At 52.6% G+C, this 18227-nt stretch overlaps 13 non-coding genes across 13 annotated transcripts; all 13 read right to left on the bottom strand.

The window, feature by feature from the left end:
* Window positions 1–2846: 2846 nt before the first annotated feature.
* On the bottom strand, window positions 2847–2920 carry trnai-aau (transfer RNA isoleucine (anticodon AAU)). The gene has a single exon. It is a non-coding gene; the product is annotated as a tRNA-Ile (tRNA).
* A 719-nt stretch (window positions 2921–3639) lies between these two features.
* trnad-guc (transfer RNA aspartic acid (anticodon GUC)) lies at window positions 3640–3711 on the bottom strand. The gene has a single exon. It is a non-coding gene; the product is annotated as a tRNA-Asp (tRNA).
* A 2628-nt stretch (window positions 3712–6339) lies between these two features.
* Window positions 6340–6412, bottom strand: trnaf-gaa (transfer RNA phenylalanine (anticodon GAA)). The gene has a single exon. It is a non-coding gene; the product is annotated as a tRNA-Phe (tRNA).
* Window positions 6413–6816: 404 nt separating this feature from the next.
* trnai-aau (transfer RNA isoleucine (anticodon AAU)) lies at window positions 6817–6890 on the bottom strand. Its single transcript has one exon. It is a non-coding gene; the product is annotated as a tRNA-Ile (tRNA).
* A 720-nt stretch (window positions 6891–7610) lies between these two features.
* Window positions 7611–7682, bottom strand: trnad-guc (transfer RNA aspartic acid (anticodon GUC)). Its single transcript has one exon. It is a non-coding gene; the product is annotated as a tRNA-Asp (tRNA).
* Window positions 7683–9595: 1913 nt separating this feature from the next.
* trnad-guc (transfer RNA aspartic acid (anticodon GUC)) lies at window positions 9596–9667 on the bottom strand. The gene has a single exon. It is a non-coding gene; the product is annotated as a tRNA-Asp (tRNA).
* A 1913-nt stretch (window positions 9668–11580) lies between these two features.
* On the bottom strand, window positions 11581–11652 carry trnad-guc (transfer RNA aspartic acid (anticodon GUC)). The gene has a single exon. It is a non-coding gene; the product is annotated as a tRNA-Asp (tRNA).
* A 1120-nt stretch (window positions 11653–12772) lies between these two features.
* Window positions 12773–12846, bottom strand: trnai-aau (transfer RNA isoleucine (anticodon AAU)). Its single transcript has one exon. It is a non-coding gene; the product is annotated as a tRNA-Ile (tRNA).
* A 1434-nt stretch (window positions 12847–14280) lies between these two features.
* Window positions 14281–14353, bottom strand: trnaf-gaa (transfer RNA phenylalanine (anticodon GAA)). The gene has a single exon. It is a non-coding gene; the product is annotated as a tRNA-Phe (tRNA).
* A 404-nt stretch (window positions 14354–14757) lies between these two features.
* Window positions 14758–14831, bottom strand: trnai-aau (transfer RNA isoleucine (anticodon AAU)). Its single transcript has one exon. It is a non-coding gene; the product is annotated as a tRNA-Ile (tRNA).
* Window positions 14832–15550: 719 nt separating this feature from the next.
* trnad-guc (transfer RNA aspartic acid (anticodon GUC)) lies at window positions 15551–15622 on the bottom strand. The gene has a single exon. It is a non-coding gene; the product is annotated as a tRNA-Asp (tRNA).
* Window positions 15623–16265: 643 nt separating this feature from the next.
* trnaf-gaa (transfer RNA phenylalanine (anticodon GAA)) lies at window positions 16266–16338 on the bottom strand. Its single transcript has one exon. It is a non-coding gene; the product is annotated as a tRNA-Phe (tRNA).
* Window positions 16339–16742: 404 nt separating this feature from the next.
* Window positions 16743–16816, bottom strand: trnai-aau (transfer RNA isoleucine (anticodon AAU)). Its single transcript has one exon. It is a non-coding gene; the product is annotated as a tRNA-Ile (tRNA).
* Window positions 16817–18227: the final 1411 nt, after the last annotated feature.

The raw sequence follows: 18227 nt of genomic DNA, 5'->3' as shown, positions 1-18227 counted from the left end.
ACTCACCAGTCACTGAAGGGTATTCCCCTGTACAATGGAGCGGTTTCCACATCACACGGAGACGCAACAGATCAGGATGCCCTCCACCATGCTTCTGTAGGAGCAGAGTTTTTGGAGAAGGTGCATGCATGTCAATCTTCTACAGGCTCCTTAGCAAGTAGATGCGTTACTTCACCTTCTTACTTCAAGATGCTTGTTGGAAGGAAAGGCAGGTTTCACTGAGATGTGACCCCTGATCGCTGGATTCAAAAGGCACGGTCCTAACTATGACACTACGGAACCTTCTCGCCTGCGTTGTTCTCAAGAGTTCCCCTGAAATAAGGACATCTGATGCCGCCCAGCAACTTGACAGCGGCGGCCAAAAAAAGCATGTCGCAGGCGTTCTGCCGAAACCCAGGATCGAACCAGCGACCTTTAGATCTTCAGTCTAATGCTCTCCCAACTGAGCTATTTCTGCACGGTGGGCAGCAAACACAGTCCTGCCTGTGCTGTGCAACCTCAGTCAAGTTATCGTGCTAACAGCCAGTATGCGGCGACAAATGAATGCTAGTTTCTACGGAGATAAGGTGCATGGGGATCTTTTCCTAGGCTGGTGTTGCCTTGGCATGGAGACACGACCGTCAGAGGTATCCGCAAAGGGGAGTTTGTCCCCATAGGACGAGAGCACTTTCCATCAGGCACGAGTTAGCGGCTATCGATGGCCTCAGTCAGAAACGTGCGCTCTTGTAGCGTCCTTCACAGTGCCGATCGGGAGCAAAGTTACTCTCCTCCTAGCTTGGACTTCATGTCCAGCAATCCCAATGGCCTGCACTTGGTAGACCAAGCCCATTGCTGGTAAACAGTGCGGTGCAAAAGCAGATGTGGCCAGTACGGGGATCAAACCCGCGACCTTGGCGTTATTAGCTCCACGCTCTAACCAACTGAGCTAACCGGCCCGGCCGGTGCCCTTGCCCCTCCGGCCGTGGATGACGAAGGTCACGTCCGGCACTGCCTTAGGCCTTACCCAGAAAGTGCCTGTGTGGGGATGTCTGCAGGGGCACTGGAGCATGCCCCGGAGCTTCAACACTCCTTCCAGTGAGGACGATACTTTGAATTTCTCAAATGGATTGAGATCTGTCATTTAATTGCCACATTCCTGACAAAGCTCACATTGGCCACAGCTGTTGGGGTAAACTTCCAATGCACTAATCGGGAAACCACCATAGACAAAGGACAGATTGATCCCATCCCTTTTGGTTAGGAATGTTTCCTAAAGGCAGCAGAAACACCCCTGTGGCATGTTGTCGTCCAGCTTTGAACCATGGACCTCTTTGGAGTAAGGCAAAGATGATGAACACTACCATGCATAGACCACAAGCAGTGCTGGAAAGAGTCTGTGTTCTGCATTCTCAACGACAAGATTTTGCGGAGAGTTTCCTTTCAAATTCAGCCAGCGTACCTGCAGATACATTTGTCAGCTGGTGCTTTCGCAGCCTTGGTGGAATAGAGCTGAGCGAAGCTGCCGTCCAAGCAGCCGACCCACATTTCATTCCCAGCCAGTATGTGAGCTTTCGCGCACCCGGCTCATGCAAGCAATCACGCTTGCCAGAAGCCAGCGTTGCATCGTCCTCCTTTCAGAAAGCAGAGGTTGCATGGGCAGCAAAAGCAACAGGCCCTCCCCGTCTGGGAATCGAACCTCGGTCTTCCGCGTGACAGGCGGAGATACTGTCCACTGTACTAACGAGGAACGCATGAGGCGGTGGGGAAATACTGCAAACCTTTACATGTCTGAGTACAGCTGAGGTAGCAGTTTTGTCGGAACGTTGGAATTCCGTCAAGGTGATCAGTTCAGCCGTCTGGGAAAAGATACCGTGTATTGGTCTCTAAAACTTGTCCAGCATGCGCCGTTGCCTATTTCCAGCTGAGAGGAGCGAAGGGGATGCGGCCCCTTCGGCATAGAGATCCTTGACGGGAGGATAACTTGTCCCACTGACCCACTAGGCAGGACTCACCAGTCACTGAAGGGTATTCCCCTGTACAATGGAGCGGTTTCCACATCACACGGAGACGCAACAGATCAGGATGCCCTCCACCATGCTTCTGTAGGAGCAGAGTTTTTGGAGAAGGTGCATGCATGTCAATCTTCTACAGGCTCCTTAGCAAGTAGATGCGTTACTTCACCTTCTTACTTCAAGATGCTTGTTGGAAGGAAAGGCAGGTTTCACTGAGATGTGACCCCTGATCGCTGGATTCAAAAGGCACGGTCCTAACTATGACACTACGGAACCTTCTCGCCTGCGTTGTTCTCAAGAGTTCCCCTGAAATAAGGACATCTGATGCCGCCCAGCAACTTGACAGCGGCGGCCAAAAAAAGCATGTCGCAGGCGTTCTGCCGAAACCCGGGATCGAACCAGCGACCTTTAGATCTTCAGTCTAACGCTCTCCCAACTGAGCTATTTCTGCACGGTGGGCAGCAAACACAGTCCTGCCTGTGCTGTGCAACCTCAGTCAAGTTATCGTGCTAACAGCCAGTATGCGGCGACAAATGAATGCTAGTTTCTACGGAGATAAGGTGCATGGGGATCTTTTCCTAGGCTGGTGTTGCCTTGGCATGGAGACACGACCGTCAGAGGTATCCGCAAAGGGGAGTTTGTCCCCATAGGACGAGAGCACTTTCCATCAGGCACGAGTTAGCGGCTATCGATGGCCTCAGTCAGAAACGTGCGCTCTTGTAGCGTCCTTCACAGTGCCGATCGGGAGCAAAGTTACTCTCCTCCTAGCTTGGACTTCATGTCCAGCAATCCCAATGGCCTGCACTTGGTAGACCAAGCCCATTGCTGGTAAACAGTGCGGTGCAAAAGCAGATGTGGCCAGTACGGGGATCAAACCCGCGACCTTGGCGTTATTAGCACCACGCTCTAACCAACTGAGCTAACCGGCCCGGCCGGTGCCCTCGCCCCTCCGGCCGTGGATGACGAAGGTCACGTCCGGCACTGCCTTAGGCCTTACCCAGAAAGTGCCTGTGTGGGGATGTCTGCAGGGGCACTGGAGCATGCCCCGGAGCTTCAACACTCCTTCCAGTGAGGACGATACTTTGAATTTCTCAAATGGATTGAGATCTGTCATTTAATTGCCACATTCCTGACAAAGCTCACATTGGCCACAGCTGTTGGGGTAAACTTCCAATGCACTAATCGGGAAACCACCATAGACAAAGGACAGATTGATCCCATCCCTTTTGGTTAGGAGCGTTTCCTAAAGGCAGCAGAAACACCCCTGTGGCATGTTGTCGTCCAGCTTTGAACCATGGACCTCTTTGGAGTAAGGCAAAGATGATGAATACTACCATGCATAGACCACAAGCAGTGCTGGAAAGAGTCTGTGTTCTGCATTCTCAACAACAAGATTTTGCGGAGAGTTTCCTTTCAAATTCAGCCAGCGTACCTGCAGATACATTTGTCAGCTGGTGCTTTCGCAGCCTTGGTGGAATAGAGCTGAGCGAAGCTGCCGTCCAAGCAGCCGACCCACATTTCATTCCCAGCCAGTATGTGAGCTTTCGCGCACCCGGCTCATGCAAGCAGTCACGCTTGCCAGAAGCCAGCGGTGCATCGTCCTCCTTTCAGAAAGAAGAGGTTGCATGGGCAGCAAAAGCAACAGGCCCTCCCCGTCGGGGAATCGAACCCCGGTCTTCCGCGTGACAGGCGGAGATACTGTCCACTATACTAACGAGGAACGCATGAGGCGGTGGGGGAATACTGCAAACCTTTACATATCTGAGTACAGCTGAGGTAGCAGTTTTGTCGGAACGTTGGAATTCCGTCAAGGTGATCAGTTCAGCCGTCTGGGAAAAGATACCGTGTATTGGTCTCTAAAACTTGTCCAGCATGCGCCGTTGCCTATTTCCAGCTGAGAGGAGCGAAGGGGATGCGGCCCCTTCGGCATAGAGATCCTTGACGGGAGGACAACTTGTCCCACTGACCCACTCAACAGGACTCACCAGTCACTGAAGGGTATTCCCCTGTACCATGGAGCGGTTTCCACATCACACGGAGACGCAACAGATCAGGATGCCCCCCACCATGCTTCTGTAGGAGCAGAGTTTTTGGAGAAGGTGCATGCATGTCAATCTTCTACAGGCTCCTTAGCATGTAGATGCGTTACTTCACCTTCTTACTTCAAGATGCTTGTTGGAAGGAAAAGCAGGTTTCACTGAGATGTGACCCCTGATCACTGGATTCAAATGGCACGGTCCTAACTATGACACTACGGAACCTTCTCGCCTGCGTTGTTCTCGAGAGTTCCCCTGAAATAAGGACATCTGATGCCACCCAGCAACTTCACAGCGGCGGCCAGAAAAAGCATGTCGCAGGCGTTCTGCCGAAACGCAGGATCGAACCAGGGACCTTTAGATCTTCAGTCTAACGCTCTCCCAACTGAGCTATTTTGGCACGGTGGGCAGCGAGCCCAGTCCTGCCTGTGCTGTGCAACCTCAGTCAAGTTATCGTGCTAACAGCCAGTATGCGGCGACAAATGAATGCTAGTTTCTACGGAGATAAGGTGCATGGGGATCTTTTCCTAGGCTGGTGTTGCCTTGGCATGGAGACACGACCGTCAGAGGTATCCGCAAAGGGGAGTTTGTCCCCATAGGACGAGAGCACTTTCCATCAGGCACGAGTTAGCGGCTATCGATGGCCTCAGTCAGAAACGTGCGCTCTTGTAGCGTCCTTCACAGTGCCGATCGGGAGCAAAGTTACTCTCCTCCTAGCTTGGACTTCATGTCCAGCAATCCCAATGGCCTGCACTTGGTAGACCAAGCCCATTGCTGGTAAACAGTGCGGTGCAAAAGCAGATGTGGCCAGTACGGGGATCGAACCAGCGAACTTGGCGTTATTAGCGCCACGCTCTAACCAACTGAGCTAACCTGTCCGGCCGGTGCCCTCGCCCCTCCGGCCGTGGATGACGAAGGTCACGTCCGGCACTGCCTGAGGCCTTACCCAGAAAGTGCCTGTGTGGGGATGTCTGCAGGGGCACTGGAGCATGCCCCTGAGCTTCAACACTCCTTCCAGTGAGGACGATACTTTGAATTTCTCAAATGGATTGAGATCTGTCATTTAATTGCCACATTCCTGACAAAGCTCACATTGGCCACAGCTGTTGGGGTAAACTTCCAATGCACTAATCGAGAAACCACCATAGACAAAGGACAGATTGATCCCATCCCTTTTGGTTAGGAGCGTTTCCTAAAGGCAGCAGAAACACCCCTGTGGCATGTTGTCGTCCGGCTTTGAACCATGGACCTCTTTGGAGTAAGGCAAAGATGATGAATACTACCATGCATAGACCACAAGCAGTGCTGGAAAGAGTCTGTGTTCTGCATTCTCAACAACAAGATTTTGCGGAGAGTTTCCTTTCAAATTCAGCCAGCGTACCTGCAGATACATTTGTCAGCTGGTGCTTTCGCAGCCTTGGTGGAATAGAGCTGAGCGAAGCTGCCGTCCAAGCAGCCGACCCACATTTCATTCCCAGCCAGTATGTGAGCTTTCGCGCACCCGGCTCATGCAAGCAGTCACGCTGGCCAGAAGCCAGCGGTGCATCGTCCTCCTTTCAGAAAGCAGAGGTTGCATGGGCAGCAAAAGCAACAGGCCCTCCCCGTCGGAGAATCGAACCCCGGTCTTCCGCGTGACAGGCAGAGATACTGTCCACTATACTAACGAGGAACGCATTAGGCGGTGCGGGAATACTGCAAACCTTTACATGTCTGAGTACAGCTGAGGTAGCAGTTTTGTCGGAACGTTGGAATTCCGTCAAGGTGATCAGTTCAGCCGTCTGGGAAAAGATACCGTGTATTGGTCTCTAAAACTTGTCCAGCATGCGCCGTTGCCTATTTCCAGCTGAGATGAGCGAAGGGGATGCGGCCCCTTCGGCATAGAGATCCTTGACGGGAAGACAACTTGTCCCACTGACCCACTCGGCAGGACTCACCAGTCACTGAAGGGTATTCCCCTGTACCATGGAGCGGTTTCCACATCACACGGAGACGCAACAGATCAGGATGCCCCCCACCATGCTTCTGTAGGAGCAGAGTTTTTGGAGAAGGTGCATGCATGTCAATCTTCTACAGGCTCCTTAGCAAGTAGATGCGTTACTTCACCTTCTTACTTCAAGATGCTTGTTGGAAGGAAAAGCAGGTTTCACTGAGATGTGACCCCTGATCACTGGATTTAAACGGCACGGTCCTAACTATGACACTACGGAACCTTCTCGCCTGCGTTGTTCTCGAGAGTTCCCCTGAAATAAGGACATCTGATGCCGCCCAGCAACTTGACAGCGGCGGCCAGAAAAAGTATGTCGCAGGCGTTCTGCCGAAACCCGGGATCGAACCAGGGACCTTTAGATCTTCAGTCTAACGCTCTCCCAACTGAGCTATTTCGGCACGGTGGGCAGCGAGCCCAGTCCTACCTGTGCTGTGCAACCTCAGTCAAGTTATCGTGCTAACAGCCAGTATGCGGCGACAAATGAATGCTAGTTTCTACGGAGATAAGGTGCATGGGGATCTTTTCCTAGGCTGGTGTTGCCTTGGCATGGAGACACGACCGTCAGAGGTATCCGCAAAGGGGAGTTTGTCCCCATAGGACGAGAGCACTTTCCATCAGGCACGAGTTAGCGGCTATCGATGGCCTCAGTCAGAAACGTGCGCTCTTGTAGCGTCCTTCACAGTGCCGATCGGGAGCAAAGTTACTCTCCTCCTAGCTTGGACTTCATGTCCAGCAATCCCAATGGCCTGCACTTGGTAGACCAAGCCCATTGCTGGTAAACAGTGTGGTGCAAAAGCAGATGTGGCCAGTACAGGGATCGAACCCGCGACCTTGGCGTTATTAGCACCATGCTCTAACCAACTGAGCTAACCGGCCCTTGCCGGTGCCCTTGCCCCTCCGGCCGTGGATGACGAAGGTCACGTCCGGCACTGCCTGAGGCCTTACCCAGAAAGTGCCTGTGTGGGGATGCCTGCAGGGGCACTGGAGCATGCCCCTGAGCTTCAACACTCCTTCCAGTGAGGACGATACTTTGAATTTCTCAAATGGATTGAGATCTGTCATTTAATTGCCACATTCCTGACAAAGCTCACATTGGCCACAGCTGTTGGGGTAAATTTCTAATGCACTAATCGAGAAACCACCATAGACAAAGGACAAATTGATCCCATCCCTTTTGGTTAGGAGCGTTTCCTAAAGGCAGCAGAAACACCCCTGTGGCATGTTGTCGTCCGGCTTTGAACCATGGACCTCATTGGAGTAAGGCAAAGATGATGAACACTACCATGCATAGACCACAAGCAGTGCTGGAAAGAGTCTGTGTTCTGCATTCTCAACGACAAGATGTTGCGGAGAGTTTCCTTTCAAATTCAGCCAGCGTACCTGCAGATACATTTGTCAGCTGGTGCTTTCGCAGCCTTGGTGGAATAGAGCTGAGCGAAGCTGCCGTCCAAGCAGCCGACCCACATTTCATTCCCAGCCAGTATGTGAGCTTTCGCGCACCCGGCTCATGCAAGCAGTCACGCTTGCCAGAAGCCAGCGGTGCATCGTCCTCCTTTCAGAAAGAAGAGGTTGCATGGGCAGCAAAAGCAACAGGCCCTCCCCGTCGGGGAATCGAACCCCGGTCTTCCGCGTGACAGGCGGAGATACTGTCCACTATACTAACGAGGAACGCATGAGGCGGTGGGGGAATACTGCAAACCTTTACATATCTGAGTACAGCTGAGGTAGCAGTTTTGTCGGAACGTTGGAATTCCGTCAAGGTGATCAGTTCAGCCGTCTGGGAAAAGATACCGTGTATTGGTCTCTAAAACTTGTCCAGCATGCGCCGTTGCCTATTTCCAGCTGAGAGGAGCGAAGGGGATGCGGCCCCTTCGGCATAGAGATCCTTGACGGGAGGACAACTTGTCCCACTGACCCACTCAACAGGACTCACCAGTCACTGAAGGGTATTCCCCTGTACCATGGAGCGGTTTCCACATCACACGGAGACGCAACAGATCAGGATGCCCCCCACCATGCTTCTGTAGGAGCAGAGTTTTTGGAGAAGGTGCATGCATGTCAATCTTCTACAGGCTCCTTAGCAAGTAGATGCGTTACTTCACCTTCTTACTTCAAGATGCTTGTTGGAAGGAAAAGCAGGTTTCACTGAGATGTGACCCCTGATCACTGGATTCAAACGGCACGGTCCTAACTATGACACTACGGAACCTTCTCGCCTGCGTTGTTCTCGAGAGTTCCCCTGAAATAAGGACATCTGATGCCGCCCAGCAACTTGACAGCGGCGGCCAGAAAAAGCATGTCGCAGGCGTTCTGCCGAAACGCGGGATCGAACCAGGGACCTTTAGATCTTCAGTCTAACGCTCTCCCAACTGAGCTATTTCGGCACGGTGGGCAGCGAGCCCAGTCCTGCCTGTGCTGTGCAACCTCAGTCAAGTTATCGTGCTAACAGCCAGTATGCGGCGACAAATGAATGCTAGTTTCTACAGAGATAAGGTGCATGGGGATCTTTTCCTAGGCTGGTGTTGCCTTGGCATGGAGACACGACCGTCAGAGGTATCCGCAAAGGGGAGTTTGTCCCCATAGGACGAGAGCACTTTCCATCAGGCACGAGTTAGCGGCTATCGATGGCCTCAGTCAGAAACGTGCGCTCTTGTAGCGTCCTTCACAGTGCCGATCGGGAGCAAAGTTACTCTCCTCCTAGCTTGGACTTCATGTCCAGCAATCCCAATGGCCTGCACTTGGTAGACCAAGCCCATTGCTGGTAAACAGTGCGGTGCAAAAGCAGATGTGGCCAGTACGGGGATCGAACCAGCGACCTTGGCGTTATTAGCACCACGCTCTAACCAACTGAGCTAACCTGTCCGGCCGGTGCCCTCGCCCCTCCGGCCGTGGATGACGAAGGTCACGTCCGGCACTGCCTGAGGCCTTACCCAGAAAGTGCCTGTGTGGGGATGTCTGCAGGGGCACTGGAGCATGCCCCTGAGCTTCAACACTCCTTCCAGTGAGGACGATACTTTGAATTTCTCAAATGGATTGAGATCTGTCATTTAATTGCCACATTCCTGACAAAGCTCACATTGGCCACAGCTGTTGGGGTAAACTTCCAATGCACTAATCGAGAAACCACCATAGACAAAGGACAGATTGATCCCATCCCTTTTGGTTAGGAGCGTTTCCTAAAGGCAGCAGAAACACCCCTGTGGCATGTTGTCGTCCGGCTTTGAACCATGGACCTCTTTGGAGTAAGGCAAAGATGATGAACACTACCATGCATAGACCACAAGCAGTGCTGGAAAGAGTCTGTGTTCTGCATTCTCAACGACAAGATTTTGCGGAGAGTTTCCTTTCAAATTCAGCCAGCGTACCTGCAGATACATTTGTCAGCTGGTGCTTTCGCAGCCTTGGTGGAATAGAGCTGAGCGAAGCTGCCGTCCAAGCAGCCGACCCACATTTCATTCCCAGCCAGTATGTGAGCTTTCGCGCACCCGGCTCATGCAAGCAGTCACGCTTGCCAGAAGCCAGCGGTGCATCGTCCTCCTTTCAGAAAGAAGAGGTTGCATGGGCAGCAAAAGCAACAGGCCCTCCCCGTCGGGGAATCGAACCCCGGTCTTCCGCGTGACAGGCGGAGATACTGTCCACTATACTAACGAGGAACGCATGAGGCGGTGGGGGAATACTGCAAACCTTTACATATCTGAGTACAGCTGAGGTAGCAGTTTTGTCGGAACGTTGGAATTCCGTCAAGGTGATCAGTTCAGCCGTCTGGGAAAAGATACCGTGTATTGGTCTCTAAAACTTGTCCAGCATGCGCCGTTGCCTATTTCCAGCTGAGAGGAGCGAAGGGGATGCGGCCCCTTCGGCATAGAGATCCTTGACGGGAGGACAACTTGTCCCACTGACCCACTCAACAGGACTCACCAGTCACTGAAGGGTATTCCCCTGTACCATGGAGCGGTTTCCACATCACACGGAGACGCAACAGATCAGGATGCCCCCCACCATGCTTCTGTAGGAGCAGAGTTTTTGGAGAAGGTGCATGCATGTCAATCTTCTACAGGCTCCTTAGCAAGTAGATGCGTTACTTCACCTTCTTACTTCAAGATGCTTGTTGGAAGGAAAAGCAGGTTTCACTGAGATGTGACCCCTGATCACTGGATTCAAACGGCACGGTCCTAACTATGACACTACGGAACCTTCTCGCCTGCGTTGTTCTCGAGAGTTCCCCTGAAATAAGGACATCTGATGCCGCCCAGCAACTTGACAGCGGCGGCCAGAAAAAGCATGTCGCAGGCGTTCTGCCGAAACGCGGGATCGAACCAGGGACCTTTAGATCTTCAGTCTAACGCTCTCCCAACTGAGCTATTTCGGCACGGTGGGCAGCGAGCCCAGTCCTGCCTGTGCTGTGCAACCTCAGTCAAGTTATCGTGCTAACAGCCAGTATGCGGCGACAAATGAATGCTAGTTTCTACAGAGATAAGGTGCATGGGGATCTTTTCCTAGGCTGGTGTTGCCTTGGCATGGAGACACGACCGTCAGAGGTATCCGCAAAGGGGAGTTTGTCCCCATAGGACGAGAGCACTTTCCATCAGGCACGAGTTAGCGGCTATCGATGGCCTCAGTCAGAAACGTGCGCTCTTGTAGCGTCCTTCACAGTGCCGATCGGGAGCAAAGTTACTCTCCTCCTAGCTTGGACTTCATGTCCAGCAATCCCAATGGCCTGCACTTGGTAGACCAAGCCCATTGCTGGTAAACAGTGCGGTGCAAAAGCAGATGTGGCCAGTACGGGGATCGAACCAGCGACCTTGGCGTTATTAGCACCACGCTCTAACCAACTGAGCTAACCTGTCCGGCCGGTGCCCTCGCCCCTCCGGCCGTGGATGACGAAGGTCACGTCCGGCACTGCCTGAGGCCTTACCCAGAAAGTGCCTGTGTGGGGATGTCTGCAGGGGCACTGGAGCATGCCCCTGAGCTTCAACACTCCTTCCAGTGAGGACGATACTTTGAATTTCTCAAATGGATTGAGATCTGTCATTTAATTGCCACATTCCTGACAAAGCTCACATTGGCCACAGCTGTTGGGGTAAACTTCCAATGCACTAATCGAGAAACCACCATAGACAAAGGACAGATTGATCCCATCCCTTTTGGTTAGGAGCGTTTCCTAAAGGCAGCAGAAACACCCCTGTGGCATGTTGTCGTCCGGCTTTGAACCATGGACCTCTTTGGAGTAAGGCAAAGATGATGAACACTACCATGCATAGACCACAAGCAGTGCTGGAAAGAGTCTGTGTTCTGCATTCTCAACGACAAGATTTTGCGGAGAGTTTCCTTTCAAATTCAGCCAGCGTACCTGCAGATACATTTGTCAGCTGGTGCTTTCGCAGCCTTGGTGGAATAGAGCTGAGCGAAGCTGCCGTCCAAGCAGCCGACCCACATTTCATTCCCAGCCAGTATGTGAGCTTTCGCGCACCCGGCTCATGCAAGCAGTCACGCTTGCCAGAAGCCAGCGGTGCATCGTCCTCCTTTCAGAAAGCAGAGGTTGCATGGGCAGCAAAAGCAACAGGCCCTCCCCGTCGGGGAATCGAACCCCGGTCTTCCGCGTGACAGGCGGAGATACTGTCCACTATACTAACGAGGAACGCATGAGGCGGTGGGGGAATACTGCAAACCTTTACATGTCTGAGTACAGCTGAGGTAGCAGTTTTGTCGGAACGTTGGAATTCCGTCAAGGTGATCAGTTCAGCCGTCTGGGAAAAGATACCGTGTATTGGTCTCTAAAACTTGTCCAGCATGCGCCGTTGCCTATTTCCAGCTGAGATGAGCGAAGGGGATGCGGCCCCTTCGGCATGGAGATCCTTGACGGGAGGACAACTTGTCCCACTGACCCACTCGGCAGGACTCACCAGTCACTGAAGGGTATTCCCCTGTACCATGGAGCGGTTTCCACATCACATGGAGACGCAACAGATCAGGATGCCCTCCACCATGCTTCTGTAGGAGCAGAGTTTTTGGAGAAGCTGCATGCATGTCAATCTTCTACAGGCTCCTTAGCAAGTAGATGCGTTACTTCACCTTCTTACTTCAAGATGCTTGTTGGAAGGAAAGGCAGGTTTCACTGAGATGTGACCCCTGATCGCTGGATTCAAACGGCACGGTCCTAACTATGACACTACGGAACCTTCTCGCCTGCGTTGTTCTCAAGAGTTCCCCTGAAATAAGGACATCTGATGCCGCCCAGCAACTTGACAGCGGCGGCCAGAAAAAGCATGTCGCAGGCGTTCTGCCGAAACCCGGGATCGAACCAGCGACCTTCAGATCTTCAGTCTAACGCTTTCCAAACTGAGCTATTTCAGCACGGTGGGCAGCGAGCCCAGTCCTGCCTGTGCTGTGCAACCTCAGTCAAGTTATCGTGCTAACAGCCAGTATGCGGCGACAAATGAATGCTAGTTTCTACGGAGATAAGGTGCATGGGGATCTTTTCCTAGGCTGGTGTTGCCTTGGCATGGAGACACGACCGTCAGAGGTATCCGCAAAGGGGAGTTTGTCCCCATAGGACGAGAGCACTTTCCATCAGGCACGAGTTATCGGCTATCGATGGCCTCAGTCAGAAACGTGCGCTCTTGTAGCATCCTTCACAGTGCCGATCGGGAGCAAAGTTACTCTCCTCCTAGCTTGGACTTCATGTCCAGCAATCCCAATGGCCTGCACTTGGTAGACCAAGCCCATTGCTGGTAAACAGTGCGGTGCAAAAGCAGATGTGGCCAGTACGGGGATCGAACCCGCGACCTTGGCGTTATTAGCACCACGCTCTAATCAACTGAGCTAACCGGCCCGGCCGGTGCCCTCGCCCCTCCGGCCGTGGATGACAAAGGTCACGTCCGGCACTGCCTTAGGCCTTACCCAGAAAGTGCCTGTGTGGGGATGTCTGCAGGGGCACTGGAGAATGCCCCTGAGCTTCAACACTCCTTCCAGTGAGGACGATACTTTGAATTTCTCAAATGGATTGAGATCTGTCATTTAATTGCCACATTCCTGACAAAGCTCACATTGGCCACAGCTGTTGGGGTAAACTTCCAATGCACTAATCGAGAAACCACCATAGACAAAGGACAGATTGATCCCATCCCTTTTGGTTAGGAGCGTCTCCTAAAGGCAGCAGAAACACCCCTGTGGCATGTTGTCGCCCGGCTTTGAACCATGGACCTCTTTGGAGTAAGGCAAAGATGATGAACACTACCATGCATAGACCACAAGCAGTGCTGGAAAGAGTCTGTGTTCTGCATTCTCAACGACAAGATTTTGCGGAGAGTTTCCTTTCAAATTCAGCCAGCGTACCTGCAGATACATTTGTCAGCTGGTGCTTTCGCAGCCTTGGTGAAATAGAGCTGAGCGAAGCTGCTGTCCAAGCAGCCGACCCACATTTCATTCCCAGCCAGTATGTGAGCTTTCGCGCACCCGGCTCATGCAAGCAGTCACGCTTGCCAGAAGCCAGCGGTGCATCGTCCTCCTTTCAGAAAGCAGAGGTTGCATGGGCAGCAAAAGCAACAGGCCCTCCCCGTCGGGTAATCGAACCCCGGTCTTCCGCGTGACAGGCGGAGATACTGTCCACTATACTAACGAGGAACGCATGAGGCGGTGGGGGAATACTGCAAACCTTTACATGTCTGAGTACAGCTGAGGTAGCAGTTTTGTCGGAACGTTGGAATTCCGTCAAGGTGATCAGTTCAGCCGTCTGGGAAAAGATACCGTGTATTGGTCTCTAAAACTTGTCCAGCATGCGCCGTTGCCTATTTCCAGCTGAGAGGAGCGAAGGGGATGCGGCCCCTTCGGCATAGAGATCCTTGACGGGAGGACAACTTGTCCCACTGACCCACTCAACAGGACTCACCAGTCACTGAAGGGTATTCCCCTGTACCATGGAGCGGTTTCCACATCACACGGAGACGCAACAGATCAGGATGCCCCCCACCATGCTTCTGTAGGAGCAGAGTTTTTGGAGAAGGTGCATGCATGTCAATCTTCTACAGGCTCCTTAGCAAGTAGATGCGTTACTTCACCTTCTTACTTCAAGATGCTTGTTGGAAGGAAAAGCAGGTTTCACTGAGATGTGACCCCTGATCACTGGATTCAAACGGCACGGTCCTAACTATGACACTACGGAACCTTCTCGCCTGCGTTGTTCTCAAGAGTTCCCCTGAAATAAGGACATCTGATGCCGCCCAGCAACTTGACAGCGGCGGCCAGAAAAAGCATGTCGCAGGCGTTCTGCCGAAACCCGGGATCGAACCAGCGACCTTTAGATCTTCAGTCTAACGCTCTCCCAACTGAGCTATTTCGGCACGGTGGGCAGCGAGCCCAGTCCTGCCTGTGCTGTGCAACCTCAGTCAAGTTATCGTGCTAACAGCCAGTATGCGGCGACAAATGAATACTAGTTTCTACGGAGATAAGGTGCATGGGGATCTTTTCCTAGGCTGGTGTTGCCTTGGCATGGAGACACGACCGTCAGAGGTATCCGCAAAGGGGAGTTTGTCCCCATAGGACGAGAGCACTTTCCATCAGGCACGAGTTAGCGGCTATCGATGGCCTCAGTCAGAAACGTGCGCTCTTGTAGCGTCCTTCACAGTGCCGATCGGGAGCAAAGTTACTCTCCTCCTAGCTTGGACTTCATGTCCAGCAATCCCAATGGCCTGCACTTGGTAGACCAAGCCCATTGCTGGTAAACAGTGCGGTGCAAAAGCAGATGTGGCCAGTACGGGGATCGAACCCGCGACCTTGGCGTTATTAGCACCACGCTCTAACCAACTGAGCTAACCGGCCCGGCCGGTGCCCTTGCCCCTCCGGCCGTGGATGACAAAGGTCACGTCCGGCACTGCCTTAGGCCTTACCCAGAAAGTGCCTGTGTGGGGATGTCTGCAGGGGCACTGGAGCATGCCCCTGAGCTTCAACACTCCTTCCAGTGAGGACGATACTTTGAATTTCTCAAATGGATTGAGATCTGTCATTTAATTGCCACATTCCTGACAAAGCTCACATTGGCCACAGCTGTTGGGGTAAACTTCCAATGCACTAATCGAGAAACCACCATAGACAAAGGACAGATTGATCCCATCCCTTTTGGTTAGGAGCGTTTCCTAAAGGCAGCAGAAACACCCCTGTGGCATGTTGTCGCCCGGCTTTGAACCATGGACCTCTTTGGAGTAAGGCAAAGATGATGAACACTACCATGCATAGACCACAAGCAGTGCTGGAAAGAGTCTGTGTTCTGCATTCTCAACGACAAGATTTTGCGGAGAGTTTCCTTTCAAATTCAGCCAGCGTACCTGCAGATACATTTGTCAGCTGGTGCTTTCGCAGCCTTGGTGAAATAGAGCTGAGCGAAGCTGCCGTCCAAGCAGCCGACCCACATTTCATTCCCAGCCAGTATGTGAGCTTTCGCGCACCCGGCTCATGCAAGCAGTCACGCTTGCCAGAAGCCAGCGGTGCATCGTCCTCCTTTCAGAAAGCAGAGGTTGCATGGGCAGCAAAAGCAACAGGCCCTCCCCGTCGGGGAATCGAACCCCGGTCTTCCGCGTGACAGGCGGAGATACTGTCCACTATACTAACGAGGAACGCATGAGGCGGTGGGGGAATACTGCAAACCTTTACATGTCTGAGTACAGCTGAGGTAGCAGTTTTGTCGGAACATTGGAATTCCGTCAAGGTGATCAGTTCAGCCGTCTGGGAAAAGATACCGTGTATTGGTCTCTAAAACTTGTCCAGCATGCGCCGTTGCCTATTTCCAGCTGAGAGGAGCGAAGGGGATGCGGCCCCTTCGGCATAGAGATCCTTGACGGGAGGACAACTTGTCCCACTGACCCACTCGGCAGGACTCACCAGTCACTGAAGGGTATTCCCCTGTACCATGGAGCGGTTTCCACATCACATGGAGACGCAACAGATCAGGATGCCCTCCACCATGCTTCTGTAGGAGCAGAGTTTTTGGAGAAGCTGCATGCATGTCAATCTTCTACAGGCTCCTTAGCAAGTAGATGCGTTACTTCACCTTCTTACTTCAAGATGCTTGTTGGAAGGAAAGGCAGGTTTCACTGAGATGTGACCCCTGATCGCTGGATTCAAACGGCACGGTCCTAACTATGACACTACGGAACCTTCTCGCCTGCGTTGTTCTCAAGAGTTCCCCTGAAATAAGGACATCTGATGCCGCCCAGCAACTTGACAGCGGCGGCCAGAAAAAGCATGTCGCAGGCGTTCTGCCGAAACCCGGGATCGAACCAGCGACCTTTAGATCTTCAGTCTAACGCTCTCCCAACTGAGCTATTTCGGCACGGTGGGCAGCGAGCCCAGTCCTGCCTGTGCTGTGCAACCTCAGTCAAGTTATCGTGCTAACAGCCAGTATGCGGCGACAAATGAATACTAGTTTCTACGGAGATAAGGTGCATGGGGATCTTTTCCTAGGCTGGTGTTGCCTTGGCATGGAGACACGACCGTCAGAGGTATCCGCAAAGGGGAGTTTGTCCCCATAGGACGAGAGCACTTTCCATCAGGCACGAGTTAGCGGCTATCGATGGCCTCAGTCAGAAACGTGCGCTCTTGTAGCGTCCTTCACAGTGCCGATCGGGAGCAAAGTTACTCTCCTCCTAGCTTGGACTTCATGTCCAGCAATCCCAATGGCCTGCACTTGGTAGACCAAGCCCATTGCTGGTAAACAGTGTGGTGCAAAAGCAGATGTGGCCAGTACGGGGATCGAACCCGCGACCTTGGCGTTATTAGCACCACGCTCTAACCAACTGAGCTAACCGGCCCGGCCTGTGCCCTTGCCCCTCCGGCCGTGGATGACGAAGGTCACGTCCGGCACTGCCTGAGGCCTTACCCAGAAAGTGCCTGTGTGGGGATGTCTGCAGGGGCACTGGAGCATGCCCCTGAGCTTCAACACTCCTTCCAGTGAGGACGATACTTTGAATTTCTCAAATGGATTGAGATCTGTCATTTAATTGCCACATTCCTGACAAAGCTCACATTGGCCACAGCTGTTGGGGTAAATTTCTAATGCACTAATCGAGAAACCACCATAGACAAAGGACAGATTGATCCCATCCCTTTTGGTTAGGAGCGTTTCCTAAAGGCAGCAGAAACACCCCTGTGGCATGTTGTCGTCCGGCTTTGAACCATGGACCTCTTTGGAGTAAGGCAAAGATGATGAACACTACCATGCATAGACCACAAGCAGTGCTGGAAAGAGTCTGTGTTCTGCATTCTCAACGACAAGATTTTGCGGAGAGTTTCCTTTCAAATTCAGCCAGCGTACCTGCAGATACATTTGTCAGCTGGTGCTTTCGCAGCCTTGGTGGAATAGAGCTGAGCGAAGCTGCCGTCCAAGCAGCCGACCCACATTTCATTCCCAGCCAGTATGTGAGCTTTCGCGCACCCGGCTCATGCAAGCAGTCACGCTTGCCAGAAGCCAGCGGTGCATCGTCCTCCTTTCAGAAAGAAGAGGTTGCATGGGCAGCAAAAGCAACAGGCCCTCCCCGTCGGGGAATCGAACCCCGGTCTTCCGCGTGACAGGCGGAGTTACTGTCCACTATACTAACGAGGAACGCATGAGGCGGTGGGGGAATACTGCAAACCTTTACATATCTGAGTACAGCTGAGGTAGCAGTTTTGTCGGAACGTTGGAATTCCGTCAAGGTGATCAGTTCAGCCGTCTGGGAAAAGATACCGTGTATTGGTCTCTAAAACTTGTCCAGCATGCGCCGTTGCCTATTTCCAGCTGAGAGGAGCGAAGGGGATGCGGCCCCTTCGGCATAGAGATCCTTGACGGGAGGACAACTTGTCCCACTGACCCACTCAACAGGACTCACCAGTCACTGAAGGGTATTCCCCTGTACCATGGAGCGGTTTCCACATCACACGGAGATGCAACAGATCAGGATGCCCCCCACCATGCTTCTGTAGGAGCAGAGTTTTTGGAGAAGGTGCATGCATGTCAATCTTCTACAGGCTCCTTAGCATGTAGATGCGTTACTTCACCTTCTTACTTCAAGATGCTTGTTGGAAGGAAAAGCAGGTTTCACTGAGATGTGACCCCTGATCACTGGATTCAAATGGCACGGTCCTAACTATGACACTACGGAACCTTCTCGCCTGCGTTGTTCTCGAGAGTTCCCCTGAAATAAGGACATCTGATGCCGCCCAGCAACTTGACAGCGGCGGCCA

Source organism: Salminus brasiliensis, chromosome 22, assembly GCF_030463535.1.
Source record: "Salminus brasiliensis chromosome 22, fSalBra1.hap2, whole genome shotgun sequence".
In the NCBI taxonomy this organism is placed as follows: Eukaryota; Metazoa; Chordata; class Actinopteri; order Characiformes; family Bryconidae; genus Salminus; species Salminus brasiliensis.
The sequence above is the reverse complement of the archived record's forward strand: the minus strand, read 5'-3'. Positions and strand labels throughout refer to the sequence as shown.